At 34.5% G+C, this 20,597-nt stretch overlaps 1 protein-coding gene and 1 non-coding gene across 2 annotated transcripts in view; one reads left to right on the top strand and one right to left on the bottom strand.

Moving 5' to 3' along the window:
• Window positions 1–20,597, bottom strand: part of LOC112127602 (rap guanine nucleotide exchange factor 4-like) — a gene marked incomplete at its 3' end in the record, with an annotated part of 115,026 nt that overhangs the window by 92,570 nt on the left and 1,859 nt on the right. The window lies entirely within an intron of this gene.
• Window positions 17,946–18,018, top strand: Trnas-acu. The gene has a single exon. It is a non-coding gene; the product is annotated as a tRNA-Ser (tRNA).

Genomic DNA, 20,597 nt, shown 5'->3' with positions numbered 1-20,597 from the left:
ATATTGTCTGGGAGATAAGAAGGTTGATTCAACTGGCTATTTTTGTTTTTTCTTGTCAAATATCACCTTATTACTAGAATTTCGTCGGACATACAACGTAAAAGTTCAAATGATATTTATACTACATTCCCACATTTTTTATTACGCCGCAGAACCTAGATGAGCGGCATTCAAGGCAGATTCAAATCCAAGTCATGGCAAAATTTGCTGAAAACAATAGATAAATCTTTTTATGTTGGGTTTTTGGTTGAAATTAAAAAGCTAGTGCCACGAGCGGGATTCGAACCCACGACCTTCGGCTAATACGCCGCTGCTCTACCACTTGAGCTGCCGTGACCTCGATCCACTCGGACACCAACTCCCCTAGTGACATAGCTTTTTTACTTCAACCAAAAACCTTACACATAAAGATTAATTAATTAAAAGTAGTAATTTGGTCAATAGACTACTAAATATAATGGATACAATAGATAAAGTTTGCCTATAACATAGAGGGTAAGAGGACCACACGTTTATCTCATCGCGGATCACATAATTTGGTTTCAATCAATTATAAAATAAAAAAGCTTACTTAGTAATTGTATATTAACCATTTCTATGTTAATACATTAGTTTTAACACTTTTGTAAAAGGAAGCTCTAATCACAAATTTAAAATTTAAATGTTTGGGTAGAACCACCAATTACAAAAAAGTGAATCTACATACTCACGCCACCTTCGTGATTTCTATTAATTTTAACATTCCGACGAAAATTTTAAAGAAGTTAATTCACTAATTTCGTGGTCCGCTTGACCAATTAATACATTACAATTAATTAAGGTTTTTAAGGTCGAGATAAAAAGTCTATGGCACGAGCGGGATTCGAACCCACGACCTGACACAATAGCTCAACTGGTAGAGTAGCGGCGTATCTAGCCGAAAGTCGTGGATTCAAAAACCGCTCGTGATAATGACTTTTTTATCTCAACTAAAAACCTTAATTAATTGAAAATTAACTATAAAGATAATGTGATAAAAATGATACTTACTGTAAAGAAAATAAAGTTCTCAAGTATGAATTAGAAGTAATTGGTTATTTTTGGAATTATATTTGGAAGTAAAGAGGAAATCGGGAAAAGAAATAAGTGAAGCGTTAAGAAAAATCTTGCACTCATCCAAAGGTCGTGTATCGCGCTAATTCCTTATGCATCGAAATTACCACCTGGTCATACATCTAATCGTATGACCAGGCTGTAATTTCGATCATCACTCACCGTTCAACACAAACAAAAATGGCAAAAAGGAGGGAAAATTCGAAAGGTCGGCTGAGATAGGAAGTTAATGTCCGAGCGGATCGAGGTCACGATAGCTCAAGTGGTAGAGCAGCGGCGTATCTAGACGAAGATCGTGGGTTCGAATCCCGCTCGTGCCATTGACTTTTTTATCTCGACTAAAAACCTTAATTAATTGTATTTTAAAAAAGCTTTTTGTTATAATAACCGTGCTATTGTTGTATGTATATGCGGTTGATTCCTCTGTTGGATTATGTTGACTCTAATTAGAACCATACAAAATTGATCAAACGTTCTAAGCGTTTAACTATCCAGAATAAGACCCTTATTTTCGTCAACCCTACCGTATTTGAAACTTGTGTCGATTGAAAGCCAACCCGCTTAGACCTCCATTAATTATTCCGTTATTGAATAACAAATTTATGTGACAACGGAGGCAAATAAACAATCTTCTCGGCCCGCCTTAAGCTAATTAATTTAATCAGACTGTAATTCATTGTCGCCGAGACTAAAGCGGAAAAGTCATCTCGTTAGGCGTTAGGTCGGGATTGGACGGTACAATGACTTTACGCTTTGCAGGACGTTCCTGTGGATCCCCTGGATTATTGCAATTTCAAACGAATCATACCGACGTCTATTTTCATGCAAGTGTTTTGTGTTTGGTTATATTTATGTTTTTAATGATTTGTAGTGTCTACTTAAATTTCCTGACATTGGTCATCTACGGGGATTGTGTATCTTTTGACAACCCCTTTATTGTCTAGGGTACTCTACGCCAATTGTTATCTCCTCAGTCGATGAATTTTGTTTTGTTACTAAGCGGGCCATAAACGTGGAAAATTTTTACACAATAATCTGGTTTGTGCAATAATGTCGAACGTGTGTAGATGATATTTAAAGGTTGTGCAATATATTGTACTAAATAAAAATAATGGGAAATACTGCAAGGTGTTTAGACAACATTGTACAATATCGCATCAGTTGCAAACAAGAAGTTATGGAGAGCGTGTCATTATGGTAAATAAAACGAAAAGAAGAGGTTCATTTTGGACATTATCGCTGTACACCACTCACTGCTGGCTCGCGAAGACGTTAAGAGCGGAGATTTTAGGAGTTGAGCAAAATAAAAGCAAACAGTACGACGTGCTAATCAGAAATTCCGCTAAAATTTTCCAAACGTTCACAAGCAAGAAGAATTTGAAAAATCAATTTTTTACGGCAATCAATATGCAGTAAAGGTCACTAACATTCACCACAGTACTCAGGAACTGAATTTATTTGATAATAATATTTTACGCGCATACCTGCTTTGCAGAATACATTGGATATTCCACACGATTCAATTTAATTGCGTCAACCCTTAAGATTATTGCGCAATAATATTGTACATGAAAGGGGCCGGTTAAAGCGGCCCACAGACGATCAATATTATTGCACAATATTTTGGGTTGTGCAATTTAATTGATCGTGTATAGACGATATTGAACGTTTGGGCAATACATTGCATGATTGACAAAAAGTTGAAAATATATTGTACAACATGGAAAATATTGCACCGTCTGTTGGCATTATTGCGCAATATCAGTAAGTTTGTGAAATATCAACAAGTGGAAAATATTGCACAAACTTCAATATCGCCTTCGAACTATTCAAGTTCATTGCGCAAACAAAATTTTGTACAATATTATTGAACGTTAAGGGGTAAGTGTCAAATTATTGTGCAATCTATATTGTACAATAATATTGACCGTCTATGGGTCGCTTAAGAATAAAAGAAAAATTCATTGAGTGAAGATATAAAATTTCTAAATAACACTAGTCTCCTAGACAATCTAAATGTTTTCATAATTTGCACATTACAAGTATATGACCAACTTAACGTCCAGGAAGTTACAACTAAATAATGATAAAATTAAAAACTTAAAAAAAAATAGATAAAATATTTGTATGAAATCAAAAGGATAAACATGTTTAAACGTCGCACAATTACGCTTATATTTTTATGCAATCCATCTGCGCAAAAATATTGTACATCTATGGGACGCTTTAAGTGAGGAATATTTTCGAGCATGTGTACTTTTCACTTCGTGAAGGTTCATCATGATTCAGGGAAAGATGAATTAACCAAAAAATAACCATCGTATAATTAAGTTGCCACATCGATTAACATAACCAACATAACAAAACCTTGAATAGATATTAATAACACAAAATCGAAAAATAAAGTACGTACTTTGAAAAACTATTTATTCTCTATTACCATTGTTTTCGCTTTTCTCGGTTGATGTTTCATATCCCTGCTATATTATATGGGTTTCTTCATGAATTATATACAACCATATACTTCGAAATGTATCTATTTTTTCATACCTTAGTTAACTTTTGTCAGAACCGTAAAAATGTTCTGCGCGTAAGCCTTATGTTCACAAAAAATATATGCCGTTATCTCTGGTTCAACTTGATAGAGTCGATATGTTTCTCTATCTACTTTGCACATCCTCTTTAAATGGTCGTTAAGAGGGCCAACCTGGTACTTTCGTCCAGTGCTTGGATTTTTCTTGCTCGAGACATTATTTCTGTTCCAACTTTAGCACACTCTCTGGTGAGCCTAGTTATGGTTCCGATCCGACGTGTGAGAGGAATGTCTCTTGTTTGGCTAGTTGGTCAGCCTGTTAACTTCCTTCAGTACCTCCACGTCCGGATACCACCTTCAGGTAACCTTGTAATCAGGGCCTTTAGGCCATTTAGACATTTCCAGATTAATTTGGACCTAACAGCATACGCATTTAGTGCCTTTCTAGTTTCCTGGCTGTCTGAAATTATGTAAATATGTCACCTTTTCAATTCTGTCCTCTTTTTCAACTCCTGTGCGCAGAGATGGTTTGAAGGACCTCAGCTTGGAATATAGTTGAAACCAGTCAAAGGGTAGCTAGTCTGTAATTCAGCCACTACACCTACTCACTATTGCATATTTGATCCATCTGTATACCATATTAGGACCCATTCCTGAAACTTGGCTCTTCTACCAAAGATCTCTGTTATACCCATTTGGAAGGGCCGGTCAAATTGATTTTCTGTCTCATTTTGTCACGTACCGTTATGGGCATCTCATTTATTTTAATTCTTTCTAGATTTTGGTATCGCTTCTACTTGGAACTAGTTTTATTTCTTTATATTCCAGAAGTTGGCAATATCAAAAACTATTTGCTGTACATGAGTGTGTCATGATTCGAGTACGCTTTCCATCATTGTTGTCTGATGCATGCATTGCTCCTGTTACTTTAAGACACGCTATTGTAAACTATACACTATTTTTGGCCAGCATATTACGACGATGGGTTTCGCTGTTCTGGTTCATAACAAAATTACGAATGGAACGGACACTGATGGCAAAACACCTAACATTCTCTCCGAACAAATATTGCGCGATACTTGGCAACCTGGAGATAGTCTTAAAGGTTTAAGCTTTAAAAATCAACAATGTCGTTTGAACAACAAATCCGCTTGTTGAACCTATTTAAGAAATTGTTCGTTTATTTTTTAAGTACGAATCGCTAACAAAAATGATCACGTTTATAAGTTTATCAACGAAGAAGAGTTAATAGAGGCCAATGATAAGTCCGTACCGTCGCCGGCCTAGCCCCAAGAGTTACAACACGATTAATTTCATATTCGCCAGGGGAAAATGGATCGATATTTTCAATTCAAATCATGAGCCGGCCGTAAAACGGGTGGGACAAATAAAATTCAGACAGACGATTTTCATGAAAAATTCATCAAGCTTCGATCCTGGGAGAACAGTATTTTTCAATCTTTAATTTTTTTCATGCGTTTATCGCTCCCCGTTAATTTCGCTTTCCTAGGTTAATCACCCCCACTAGAAGAGCATTTTGTCTCTTGGACCCCCATGGGATCTGCAGGCTAACTTCGTTGTTTACGAAAGATATCCAACAAAGAAGAACATTCGGCACCAGGGATAAAACCAACGAGAAAAACCAGAGATAAAATATTTTATAATGGTTAAAAAAACATGGAGATCGAAGATATACTAATGTACCATCCAATTAAATATTTACAGATTAAAAACAGATCTTTTTTTATAAGCACAGATTTTGACTCCGCCAATGAAAAAAATGTTACTTTAATTTTTTATTCTGAACAAATTATTTTTTGGAATTTGGCAAATATGGCCAATGAATGGTGGTGTATGATTGCCAAGCTTTTCAACCTCATTATGAGGGATATTATATGTTGTCTAAATTTTGATCATTAGAAAAAGAATTATCTTATTTCAAATGAATATACCTATCGAACATAGTTCAGATAATAAGTCCTTTTTTTTAATAAAATTTTAATTGTGTAATTATTCTTTTAATGAAAGCGGCCCATAGACGGTCAATATTATTGTATAATATAGATTGTACAATAATTTGACGGTTGCCCCTTCACGTTCAATAATATTGTACAAAATTTTGTTTGTGCAATGAACTTGAATAGTTTGAAGGCGATATTGAAGTTTGTGCAATATTTTGTGCAGTTGTTGATACTTCACAAACTGACTGATATTGCGCAATAATGCCAACAGACGGTGCAATATTTTCCAGTTTGTACAATATATTTTCAACTTTTTGACAATCATGCAATATATTGCACAAACTTTCAATATCGTCTGCATACGATCAATTAAATTGCACAACCCAAAATATTGTGCAATAATATTGATTGTCTATGGGCCGCTTTAAGACTTGGTTGAGATGAAACATAAAAAGAATAATTAATTGAAATAATTAATATGATCGATTAGACCACTTAACATAAATGGATTAATGCATAAAGAATATATATTTTAATTAAAATAATTTAATCACAGATGACTTCCTTCATGATCAGTATTTAGATTTAGACAACATATTGGATTGATGGTACGTTGAAGTGGGAGGTTGGTGGATCGAAGTCACGATAGCTCAAGTGGTAGAGCAGCGGCATATTTAACCGAAGGTCGTGAGTTCGAATCGCGCTCGTGACTATGACTTTTTCATTTCAACCAATACCTTACATAAAGATTAATTAATTGAAAAAAATAACTTTTGTGGGTCGATACTTTCACACGCAATTCTGAACAAAGTACAATACAAACAAGTAACAAATTCTTTATAAGAATTTTTAAATCTGCCTCAAGGGGTTCAGTTCAACAACGAAAACATGAAAAAGTTATCTTGTTTTTACGGAATTCACGACAAAAGCAGGTGAAGAGGAAAGGAAACGCTTATCGACCCGACAGTATTAAATTGTCAAATTAAACTGTGTGGTCTGCGAGTTGATGAAGCGTTGGCAGCCGTTTTAATCAATACTGAACATCTTCGGTCCGCCTGTTCTCGCTCTGGTTTCACGACTGCTCATCTCATTACCGGGGTTTGTTAAAGTAATTAATTAATTTACGGGGAGTATGGAAGGCCCAGACTTCTGATCCGGCGAGTATTAACCAGAGATGATGGTTTTTGTTGTCAGACTTACTGAAGAAATTATAGACCCATGTCAAATTTTAACACATACAACGAAAATAAAGGCTTAAATTTGCGCATTTTCTCGTTGAGTTCACAGGCGCGAGTAATTACAAATTTATTACCTGCCAGGCTTACAAACTTTTTTCATTACCAGGCTTTAACATCTTATAATCTTGAAGCCGCCCATTGTAAAACTGACAATAAAAGATTAACAGCTCTAATGAGTGGGCCAAAGTTAATCAGTAATCATCGAACTGACGACAAAAGACTGTTACTTATTATCGAAGGACTTAATTGACGTCCCGGCTATACCAAGTTGCCAAATAGTGAAATGTACATTTCACAATCGCATTACAAATTCGAAGGTCTAGGGTAAAACGTGTCGTGAGGGATGATGAATAAGAAGCAATGGATGGGAGCCGAGGAATGAGATTACCGTGTTGGTTGTCAGTTGAAGCCTTTTCAGTGTATGGAAGGCAGTACTATTCTTGAATATAAATATAAACTTCCATTCAAAAATAAATATATTTCTTTACAAGTGCAAAACGTCGATTCATATCGAACAATAAATTTGGCATCGACACAAATGAAGTTATCAACTCTTAACTTTAGTTAAGAATGAGTCATTTAACCTTTATTCAATTATTTAACCTTTCACATAAATGATAATAATAAACCAGAATTTTACTGCAAGAAACAAAAAACAATTCAAATTTTTACGGAAAAAATTTATTGATGTCTATTCCAATATTCAAATTCCCAAAATAATAAAAATGATATTTCACCTATCTCATAAATTTACCAACTTAACACTTACTATATCTCGAGTTACCACTTTACCAATTTCTTTACGCAATAAATCATCGCAAATGTAAATATAGTAGATGATGGGGTTTGGTCTGAGAGTTGGCGAACTCATGTTGAATCGGCTTTGTTTGAGTTATTCATTACGCCATCTTCAGTGAAAAACTGTCTGTCATTTAGTCTGAGTAGGTTTTATATAGTATTGCGGCCGTCGCTTGTCGCTGGGGGCGTTGCGTTAGGGGGCGTGGTCTCCGTGCTCGTTGGTCGGTCTTGGTGGCGGTTATTTCCGTTGTCAGTTATTATTTGTGCGTTGTTGGTTTTTTGTTTTTTCCTGGTGTTGGTTGCGATGTTTTGTTCTTCCGAACGTTTTCGTTTTTTGTTACGAAGTGTTTTTAATGGTGTAAAGGTGGTGTGTGATTGTGAGTTTGTTTATGCGTTTATAAGTTTTCCGTCTTTAAGTGTTATTTGTTTGTATATCTCGAGGTTCTCCAGTATGTTTAGTTTTCGTCCTTTTTGATCATTGTGTATTAGTGTCATGCTTGTTTCTATTGTGTTTAGTTCGTGGTTGAAGTGTATTAAGTGTGTGGCGTAGTTTGATTTTCCGTCATTGTCTCTGAAGGATCTATGATGTTCTTTGAATCGATCTCTTAGTTTCCTTCCAGTCTGTCCAATGTAAGTGTATCCGCATTGACATGTGATGCTATAAACACCGTTGCTATCTAGCTGGTTAGTTGTGTCTATGTTTCTTTTTAGTAGTTTACCTGTGTTATTGTTGTCCTTAGTGCTGTTTTCAGTCCGAGTTTGTTGAACAGATTCGTTAGTTTGTAGATCTTTTTTCCTGTGTATGTGAATGTTGTCCATTTGTTGTTGACTTGTGTTTCGTTTTTTTCGTTGTTTTGTTTTTTAGAGGTTTATGTATGGTGTTTGTTTTGTATCCTTTTTTTTTAATGTTCGTTATTGTTTGTAGTTCTTTGTTGTAGTTTTCGGTGTTCAGTGGGATTGTTTTTAGTCTATGTATCATATGTCGCAGTGCTGAAAGTTTGGGTTGGTGTGGGTGGTTGGATTGTGCATTTATTATGTTGTCTGTTACAGTGGGTTTTCTGTATATTTTGAAGTCGATTTTGTTATTAGTTCTGGTGAGTGTTAAGTCCAAGAAAACAACAACAGCATCAACTTCTTGTATCAACATGTATTTGTAAAATTTAAACAATGTTTATAAATCCCAGGCCCTGAAGATGATCTCAATAAAGATCAAACGTTGGCACGATGAAGTTTTTCTAAAACCTCCGTCACACCAGACCTCATCTCACAATCTCCGAATAATTATTACACACAATTGAAGTGCCAGAAAAATGTATTAGCAGAAATAAAATTCAGAATGTACGGGACAAAAAGAAAGGAATGGTTTAAGGTCACCGGAAGTCTTCATCGAAGAGAAGGTAGTGGTCGACCGGATGTACGACGACTAGAGATCTCTAGTTACCTCATTTCACAGCTTTCTTGATAGGTAGACAAACCGTCTGTAACAGACCTATAAAACAGTTATCAGAAGCTTCATGAGAATAGTCTAATCTGGCATCTCTACTACTGGAAAGACATCGAGTTGAAATGCGGCTATTATTAATTCGTACAATTGAACAAAGGGGGCGTTATCTTTCCAGATTAGTGTCGGTTTGGTTTGTGGTAATCAGGTGACCGGTACCGGGCATGGAGAAGACATGGTGCTTTGCTTGATGTGCCACGTGTGAGTCACAGCTTTTTCAAAAACAGTCAGTTATGGTAGGGTTGGAATCAGCATCCATGCCCGTACAAAACGGATTATCACGCAGAATGGATATTTGACTGCACTGAGATTCATGGAGGAAGTCATTCTGGAAGCGGTGGTCCCATTCTCTCTGTTTAATGAGGACAGTTCGTGTTAAAAATGGATGATAATGCTCGACCACATTTTTCACCCATTTCTTGGAGGAAACAATTACCACAATGAATTTAGTATATAGAAAAATTCATAAGACCAACAAAGTGAAACTGGTAAAATGTAAAATTGGGAAAAAGACTCAACAGATACAAACCGAAGTAATCTTTGCTAAAAATCATTAGATCAATATGATCATTTCCTGAATTCATGGATCAGCAAAAAAAACACTTATAAGAAAAAGGTTCGTTATCAAATATGGGCTTTAAATTGTTGAAAAAAATATCAAATTTTATCATGATCTAAATGTTCATCCCTCACACTGATTAAGTCTACTGTTCATAGAATGATCCACCACTCGAAAAAAATCATTGACATGGCGAAACTATGTGAAAACGTTTATTTAAGTTTTGGACAATTTAGTAAGTAAGATTAAAACCGTGGTTTGTTTCGACATACACAGTTCCTTGTGAACTAGGTTATGACCTACCTACCTACTTATTTGATGCAACTTAGGCAAATTAAAATACTAGGTATTAGCTAAAAGTAAAATTATGTCGAAAAACGAAACAAATGTGAGAAAAATTGGTGTACCAAATTACCCAAGAGTTTGTATTTAATTACTCTCCAGGTATTACGTAAAGTTTTAAAACACTGGATTGTAACAATAGGTTAATTTATATTTTATTTAACTACAGCCTTAGTTCTGGTAGAGATTATGACTGAAAAACGTTCTTCACCCTCGAATCATAAAAAGTTGCCTGTGTCCTTTGTATTTTTATGGATATTCACTATTTTTCGTGGTCCGCTTGACCATTTAACATCTTTTAATTAATTAAGGGTTTTTTTAAGTTGATATAAAAAAGACGGCTTGATACGCCGCTACTCTACCACTTGAGCTATCGTGACTTCGATCCCCTCTGGCACTAACTTCCCTTGAAAAATGGCAAAAAGGAGGGAAAATTCAAAAGGTGCGGTTGAAATGCGAAGTTAGTGCCCGATGGGATCGAAGACACGATAGTCCAAGTGGTAGAGTAGCGGCGTATCAAGCCGAAGGTCGTGGGTTCGAATCCTGCTCGTGACACTGACTTTTTTATCTCAACTTTAAAAACAACTTAATTTATTTATGGATATTATTGGTACATCAGGAAGAGTTGTCGACTATGAAAGTCATCCGTTTTATCTATTTGAACGAGTCGAACATTTGAAAATAAGCCCCATGCAAAACGAAAGTTGGGAATAGACTCAAAATATCTTTTTGGACAAGACCCGAGAAATCTGAGAGTTTGGCCTCGATGTGGTGCCTCATTAGCCCTATTCACCTGGCGGTGGCCTCTATAAAATTTGCTTAACGATTAGTACTACGATTCGGTGGATTTATGCCAAAACATATTTAAGAGAGCTATACATTCTATATACATTACACACTTCATTATTTTGAATATCCACGGAAAATAAAGGAAAGTTAACTGTAGATGTAACTTATTTTGTCAACTGTGTACAAATAAGAGGGAAATGGAAACGAACAGTTACAAAGAAAGGATATTTATCAACACCTTCCTTTAATATTAATATCCTATTAGCTTTGAAGTTAAAAAATAGTGTTTTAATTTGATTAAGCGTATTTCCCTTTCAAAAAGGTTCTAAATGTATTTAGCTCCCTTGGTAGCAATAATTTCATTCCGCGCCCCAGCTCTGGGTACTCGGATCCTTTTTAACAAAGGGAAAAAAATTTCCTGTGATGGAAAAATCTCACTTTTTACACTATTGTATAATAATTTAAAATTAATTTTGTCTGTGTTGGGTGTGATCATATATGGCATACACAACAGAAATGAGACACAACTCAACAAATGAAAATTTTACAGGAGAGACAAATGGACGTTTACTTTATTTGACTTATGTATTCAGTACAAGCCATAATGCCTTCGCTTCTCCAAAACTTAACCGAAAACATAAATCTTTAAAATTCCAGCTGTATTACCCCGAAAAAACTGCCCCTTTTTGAGTAGTGGCATTTTTCTTGCTCTATTGGCTCTCAATAATTTAAATTTGTCTGCGATATAATGGTGGTCAATAAATGACCGTAAGGTTAATACCCTTGTGATAGTAACAGACAACATTCAAACCTAACAAACGAACATAAATATCCATGTAGTAAGTTTTACTAAGATTACTTTTGACCCAAACTAAAGTGGTTTCCTCCTCGAATCAAGGCTAATTAATAATTTAAAATACAGAATTAATTATTGAAATAAAGGTTTTATTGGTTATTAAAACTAATGTAATTAAAATATAAATAATAAATATGAATAAAAACTCTCAATTAATTAATCTGTACGTAAGGTATTGGTTAAAGTGAAGAAGTTAGTGTCACGAGAGGGATTCGAACCCACCAGCCAAAGGTCGTGATTATTTGGTCAATCGGACCACGAAATATAATATAGAAGTAGAATATTGAGTACCCCATCGACCATCATTTAGGTATATAGTTGGTGTAAAGGTGATGGAGGATGAACCCCCAAAATTTTGATGTAAGACATTGCACGAGCCACAATATTTCCAAAAAACATGGTTTTTACCATTTGTTATTCTTTGAGCGGCTACTGTGTATTCGGAAAAGGGAATTTTTCAACGGAAATCTTGTGAAAAATGTAATGTAGTTTGCGAAATAAAGGTGATATTAGTATTTTATTTTAATGACACTAAAGTTGAGTAATTACGATTTTATATATTAAAAAAAACTTTAGACAAGACAATATATAATGACGATAAGATACCTCGTTTTAGTGTAAGAGAGATGAATGATTTAGAAACTGATTGCGTTGGGGGCTGGAATGACCAATAGCTGACTGCACTCCGAGCCCAACCTGGGAGGGAGGACGTACAAGACCAAGGCCTGAACCCGAACTTCCAACAGCTGGGGGTGGGTTTTTCTCGAGGCCAAAAGCAGGAATTGCAGGTAGACTGCGAGAAATGATAGGCTCAACTTTGTACTTGTTTATATATATGTACATACATGTGCAGATTTGGCCGTATGTAAATCAACAACAAGAACACTAAATGACTTTCTGGTGTTTTTATTAATTTTGTTTCAAAAAGTCATAATTGTATTGTTTTTCATAAATCTCATGAATTTCTAATCTCGTTTAATGTGGTTTACATTAATATACGTTTGTTGTCATTAATATAACAATAAAAATACATATGGATTGAAATAAACAACAAAATACTAGTGTTCCGAATTTTTTCTGAGTGTTTTAGAAATTCGAAGAGTCAAATTGTACCTTTTAATGATCGTAAAATATCATAAACGGCAAAAATAAGTTTCAACTTCGTTGATAACCCCGTAATAATCAGTAAATTTTAAAACTTTTCCCCGTAAATCTCACTTGTTACACATAGCGTATCGCGCTCATAAAATCATGATACATACCATTTACTTATTCCATTATCCTTATCATAGCTCAAACACATCAATTCATTAACGGGCGTACGCAGCGAAGTGCCTTTACAAGAATCATGCGGACCTTGGCCAAAAAAAATAATAAAATTAATAACTGAAAATAACCAAAACTCTTAGCTACTCGGTACATAATTTTCACATGTAGAAAATGATTTGAATTTTTCAGTGTAGTTAAACCTCATGGATTTGTGTGATTACTGCGAACAAAACCAACAAACGATTTCAACACCTGCAAACTGCATATACAAATGTATCGGCTAATGAACTAGGACGACCGACACTGTTTTTACAATAGGGGCTTGAGCAAATATAAAACAAGGGAGAGTGAATGAAATGGGAATTGGATTTGTTAAATCTAGCAACGTCCCTCAACTTCAGTGACATTCCCTTTTAGCGCAAATCCACGCGAAAGGTTGGCTTTTCACTGCTTAAGTGGTGCTTTATTTAATACACTTTAAGACAAATCTGTGGACTAGTGACAGAACGTCCGTGGTACAAATTGGCGTAAATTTCTTTACAAGAGTTTATATTTAAATACTTCAACGGGGCCTCATACACCCAGTTAATTTTCCAGTTTTCCATCTGTGATGTCATGATGAGTGTTCAGTCATTTGTGGAAAATTTTACGATTGCCGCATCGAAAATAAATTTATTATTTATTGAGGGCAGACTTACAGGTTTACATCACCAGAGATTCTCCTATGGCACCTTACATTCTGTGTTTTTCTCCTCCTCTACCAAAAGGAAAAATTCTATTTTTTAGTTACACGTTGTTATAAACAAAGGTTGGTGGTGGGACTCATAAAATTTAAACTGAAATTAAAATAATGTAATTGAAATCTAAAAATTTAACAAAAAAAAAAAAAAACGAAGGTAGTTCAAATGAGTTGCTGTACTTTCTGATAAAGTTATTTTACTTAAGGCCAACCCAATGGGCTATCACGCCAGCTCATACATGAGATCTTTCGTGTAAAATGTTTTGTAACACCAGCACAACATGATTGCAACGAAAACCGACGCAAGGAGGAGAAGAAGAAGAGAAGACATATATACTTTATTTGCATATGTGTGGTGTTTAATGACCGTTAATTAAAGATTGTTTGGAGATCGTGAGATGCGGTCTGGTGTGACGTAGGTTTTAGAAAAACATTTTCTTTATCGTGCCAACGTTTCGATCTTTATTGAGATCGTCATCAGGGCCTGGGATTTATAAACATTGTTTAAATTAAACAAATACATGTAGGATGTGAAAAATGAATTTATACAATACTAGAAAGTTTAGACTCAATCCAAGTGTTCGTTTTCTGTGTAGATGTATCATTCTTGTGTGTCGTGTTGAGAGTGCCAGTAAGATATTGATGTTTTATGTTTATATAAGTTGGAGTTTGAAGGGGTGGGGAAGGAAGTAGGGATAGAAAGACATTTTTATGTGGAGTCGGTTTCGTTGATATGAAATGAGCCGACAATGGGAAAAAGATGGGGAATGAATCGGCCTGATTATCCTTTCAGGAGTATATAGACGGGGATAATTAGGGAAAGGAAAGCCAAATTGTTAAACAATTAGTCTATGTAGAAATGTTTGATGTGTGGAATGTATTGATTGTTTTATATGTTGTGTTATATGTGTGGTGATTAGTGACCGTTAATCGATAATTATTCAGAAATCGTCAGATGCGGTCTGGTGTGATGTAGGTTTCAGAAAAACATTTTCTTTATCGTGCCAACGTTTCGATATTTATTGAGATCATCTTCAGGGCCTGGGATTTACAAACATTGTTTACATTTAACAAATACATTTAGGATGTGGAAAAGTGAATTTATACAATGCAAAATATATTTTTTATATTCAATCAAAGTATTTCTACTCACTCAAGACAAACACTTTGATTGAATACAAAAAAGTGTTTGTCTTGAGTGAGTAGAAATACTTTGANATTTTCTTTATCGTGCCAACGTTTCGATCTTTATTGACATCATCTTCAGGGCCTGGGATTTACAAACATTGTTTACATTTAACAAATACATTTAGGATGTGGAAAAGTGAATTTATACAATGCAAAATATATTTTTTATATTCAATCAAAGTATTTCTACTCACTCAAAGTGTTTGTAAATCCCAGGCCTGAAGATGATCTCAATAAAGATCGAAACGTTGGCTCGATAAAGAAAATGTTTTTTTGAAACCTACATCACACCAACCACATCTCACGATTTCTGAATAATTAGTTGTATTATGTTTTGCGCGATATACGTATGTTATTGATATTGATTTTCATTAATGATATTAACTGCACGCTGAGTTTACACGTGACCGTCCTGTAATTGACGCTATGTTTATCCCTGTTGATGTAAACCATTTCTAAAAAGTTACGTTTATGTTTGTTTTGTTCTGTGCGTAATATTTTTTTGATTGCTGAAGTCGAAATTGTGTTCAAAATGGTGGGTAGCCAGTGCTGTAGGATTTTGTTTGAGTTTTTTGCAATCATAGATATGTTTCTTTACTCTCTTATCCAGATATTAGGATGTAAGACCGGTGTAAGTTGCCGGACAATTTAAACAATTGATTTTATAAATTACGTCAGATTTGTTTATTACTGGTGCGGCATGTTTAATTTTGGAAATAAGGGTGTGATTTGTTTTATAGTTTTTGAAAGCTATTTTATAGTTATCGGAAGAGAGAAATGTTTTTAATTTATGTGATAGGTCGTGAATGAATGCCATGAATGTGTATGTTGGTTTGTATGTATTTGATCGGTTTGATGTGTATTATTAGTAATAGTAGATGGTAGTAATAACAGACACATCTACACAGAAAACAAGCACTTGGAGTGAGTCCAATTCCTTGGTTGAGTCTAAAATCGTTACCATTGAATAAATTCTTTTTTTCACATCCTACATGTATTTGTAAAATTTAAACAACCAGGCCCTGAAGATGATCTCAATAAAGGTCGAAACGTTGGCACGATAAAGAAAATGTTTTTCTAAACCTACGCCACACCAGACCGCATATCACGATCTCCAAACAATCTTTATTTGCATTACTTTGATTCGTATGCATTTAACTTAAAAATACAGCATCTTGGGTTGTCAACTAATTTTCAAACTCGGCCATAAAATGAAAAACATTCTCCTTTTGTCCAGAGTTGCTCATTGCAAAATTTTCCCGTCTGAATAGAGAAAAATTCTCACACGGTAAGGTGTAAATATCTTTGTGTTGAACGGTGATTGATGATCGAAATTACAACCTGGTCATAAGATTAGTCGTATTACCAGGTGGGAATTTCGATGCATAAGGAATTCGCGCGATACACGACCTTCGGATGAGTGCAAGATTTTTCTTAACGCTTCACTTATTTCTTTGCCCGATTTCCTTTTTACTTCCAAATATAATTCCAATAATAACCAATTATTTCTAATTCATACTTGGGACCTTTATTTTCTTTACAGTAAGTATCACTTTTATCAGATCATCTTTATAGGTAATTTTCATCAATTCATTAAGGTTTTTAGTTGAGATAAAAAAGTCAGTGTCACGAGCGGGATTCGAACCCACGACCTTCGGCTAGATACGCCGCTGCTCTACCGCTTGAACTATTGTGATTCGATTCACTCGGACACCTCTTCCCATCTCAACCCCACCTTTTGAATTTTCCCTCCTTTTTTCCATTTTTCAAATGTCGTAAAATCTATTTGATTCTCTCTGAGAGCTCTCCGTGGCCATTCGCTCAAACCCCTTTTGTTCAACAACACTTTTTACACCGATTTATTGGCCATTATTATTCCATATTCATTAGTCTTCGAGGTCCGAGCTAGCTCACGATAGCTCAAGTGGTAGAGCAGCGGTGTATCTAGCCGAAGATCGTGGGTTCGAACCCCGCTCTTGACACTGACTTTTTTATCTCAACTAAAAATCTTAATTAATTGAAAGATATTAATTGGTCAAGCGGACCACGAAAACTAGAGAATTTATAGGTAATGGTAAAAAAAATATTTCTAAATGATTAACTCACGCAAAAGTTTTTTTTTTTTTTTGAGAAATTAATGTAAAGTGTTAATGTAGTATTTTCTAATAATCACCAAAAATAACTGACAAATTAATTTAAGTATGTTAATTTGAAGCTCAAGAAATAAAAAGAAAAAAAATGTAGTTTTAAAATTGTTTAACTTTCACAGATCAATATGTATACAGGTTATACTCCAAGAAATTTTGCGATTGTTGAAATAATGTATAAAAGGGGTTGAAAATTCATCGTGTGTCGTTTGGAAATTTAATCTCTATTTAATCTCCATCTCTATCTAGAAGGCCATGTTTAAAGAGATTGCGTTTACTAACGTTCTCCACTTTCTTTGCAAAAAGGGAGGGAAAATTTATTTAAACGAGAGGCCCGGGCGTAAGACTTTCTTAGGCAAATAGGATGTATAATTCTGGAAGATTTGCCCCCTGCTCCTGTGCCTGTGGGACAAAGGAAAAGAAAATTGGCCCCTCGGGCGCGTGCAGATATTTGAAAAATTTACGAAACCCTCTTTTTTTTTCGACCCGACCTTTTATTATTCCTGATGAATAACATATTATTTATTGATTTTTTAAAGAAAAATGTATAAAATCTGGAAGAATCCAAGTCGAATGACTTTTTTTCTACATGGGTGTTTTTGATTTATCCATTTAAATAAACATTTGGAAAATTAAACAACTGGTAAAGTTTAAAATAAACCGAACTATTCAACGAATGCTCAGGTAGTTTACACTCGTAGGTTTCCTCGTAAAAATAATAACTTAATCTTTTTATGTAAGGTTTCGGTAGAAATGAAAAAGTTAGTGTCCGAGAGGGATTCGAACCCACGACCTTCGGCTAAATACGCCGCTCCTCTACCACTTGAACTTCGATCCACTCGGACACCAACTTCCCATCTCAACCTACAACCTTTCGAATTTTCCCTCTTTTTGCCATTTTTCAATTGGTTTTTGGTGTCCGAGTGGATCGGAGTCACGATAGCTCAAGTGGTAGAGCAGCGGCGAACTAAGCCGAAGGTCGTGGGTTCGAATCCCGCTCGTGACTTTTTCATTTCAACCAAAATCTTACGTAAAAAGATTAAGTAATTGAAAGAAGTAATTTGGTCAATAGACCACTAAATATAATTGATTTAATAATAACAAACATCCAATAATCAATCGCCTGTTAAAATCTTTACTCTACCACCACTTTGAAATTGTTTGGCTAATTAATGAAGTATTCCATTTCCAAACTGCCAGCCAAGGCTTTGCCCTTGTATATCCGATACTTCTTGTTCAGTTGTACAAATGATTACACGTAGTGTAACAACGTGAATAGCTATTGTTACACAATTGAACTGGTTGTTTTTGCAACAACAACTTTATATAGCTACAAGCGTCTGAACCAGGGCAAACAACGACAACAGGCGGACACAGAGATAAAGATAGTTGTTTTAAATTATTTTCTTTCATATCTTACTAATTGCAACATAGTCGTTAACTTGATTCTACCTGTAACATGTGGAAGAATATTTTTTTTTAAATTAACATCAAAGTTTTATTTTATTTAAGGAAAAATATATAGCATGACAAAAGACTAGGATAGACAGTTTGTTCTTCATTTAGGAGGAAAAGTTAATCAATATCAAACCGCGAGATTAGGATAACTAGAATCATCTTGAAAGGTTATGCTACGAAGATTCCTACATCAGGAAGGAAAATTTCATATGTAAAGTATGAAAGTGTACGAATTTCAATTTATCGAGTTTACGCAAAATAATAATTCAATGATTCCATAAAAACTTAAATATTTCATATATTTTACGGTTCTCATGAATAGTCAAAATTGCACCGTCTTAAATTATGATTGGCTCTTGGCTCGTACTAGCGATGTGCACTATTCATAATTTTACTGCAATAAACTATTTTATTATTGCATTTATAAACTTAAACAATTTGCGACTAAAAACAATGCTAATTTTTAAGGGAGTATATTTGAATTATGCGCGAACTTTTTTCTGATATTATAAATAGGCAATTTGACATCGTAATATAAAATTATCTTTATTATTTGCAATTGGATTGTTGTATTTGATAATCATTCAATTAATTAAGGTTTTTAGTTGAGATAAAAAAGTCAGTGTCACGATTGGGATTCGAACCCACGAACTTCGGCTTGATACGCCGCTACTCTACCACTTGAAAGTCACGATAGCTCAAGTGGTAGAGTCACCTTCGTATATAAGAAGGTCGTGGGTTTGAACCCCGCTCGTGACACTGACTTTTTTATCTCAACTAAAAATCTTAATTAATTGAATGATATTAATTGGTCAAGCGGACCACGAAAAATAGTGATTGAAAAGTCGAAAACAATATCGTTTAAATACATCCTATTTGATCCTCCTGGAACTTAGGTTCAAGAGGAGGATATGGTTCAATTTTGACTATATGTCCTGTGTTAGCAAAATTCAGAATGCGATACCTTGGCGTCGTTTTTTAACAAAAACAAAATTAACAGAAATGCTAAACACTATAGATTGTTGAATTTTGAAATTTATTCCCGCTCCGCTTGGCATTACAGTTATTATTTAGTTAATCAACTTAATTATTAATTTTCATCTTATCTTATATAATTATTGATCATAGTAAACATTATTTTATGCTATATATGTTTTTAGCTTAACTATTTTTTCAGTATTTGAATGCAATGCCATTTCACTATAATTTAATTTTTAATAAAACTTACATTATAATCGAAGTCACGATAGCTCAAGTGGTGGAGTAGCGGCGTATCTAGCCGAAGGTCGTGGGTTCGAATCCTGGTCGTGACACTGACTTTTTTATCTCAACCAATACCTTTCATTAATATTGATTAATTGAAAAATGTTAATTTGTCAATCGGACCACGAACTGTAATAGATTTAATAATTAAACGAAGTATATCTTCACGAAAGCTCTCCGAGGCCATTTCATTTGTCGCCGAGAATCAAATAGATCACACGACATTTGAAAAATGGCAAAAAGGCGGGAAAATTCGAGAGGTGAGGTTGAGATGGAAAAAGGATGGAGTCTTATCATTGGACTGACATCCTTCGACAAAACAAAATCTGTATGTATTAACAAAATATTTAGTATGTACATATGGATTTATAATTAATAATTACTAGCAAATGTTCTAAAATCTGGTGTTAAAAACTATGTCGAATAAACAGTTTACCTCGTTTTATCAAATGTATATTTTTCTATATTCAACTTAACTTTTTAAACTTAATTTATAGATTATAAAATCTAATCTAAGGAAAATCTAACAATTGTATAAACAATAAAGTGAAATTATATAACTAAATATATTCCAACTAAATATACTGTTAAAAACAGGTCGTCTGGATGTTTAAGATGTATGTTGTCACAAGTTGAATAAAATTAAGACAAAAATCAGTCTAAACCCGTTTTATAAAAATTATAATAATGCATATTTCAGAATATTTCAGTTGCAATTGAGCTTTTGACTAGCGATTATTCAAAATTATTATTGTGTGGTGATTAGTGACCGTTAATCGATATTTATTTAGAAATCGTGAGATGCGGTCTGGTGTGATGTAGGTTTCAGAAAAACATTTTCTTTATCGTGCCAAGGTTTCGATC

This window comes from Cimex lectularius, unplaced genomic scaffold, assembly GCF_000648675.2.
Source record: "Cimex lectularius strain Harlan isolate CLEC.00 unplaced genomic scaffold, Clec_2.1 scaffold273, whole genome shotgun sequence".
NCBI lineage: Eukaryota > Metazoa > Arthropoda > Insecta > Hemiptera > Cimicidae > Cimex > Cimex lectularius.
Note: the sequence above shows the minus strand (reverse complement) of the source record. Positions and strands in the feature narration are given on the sequence as shown.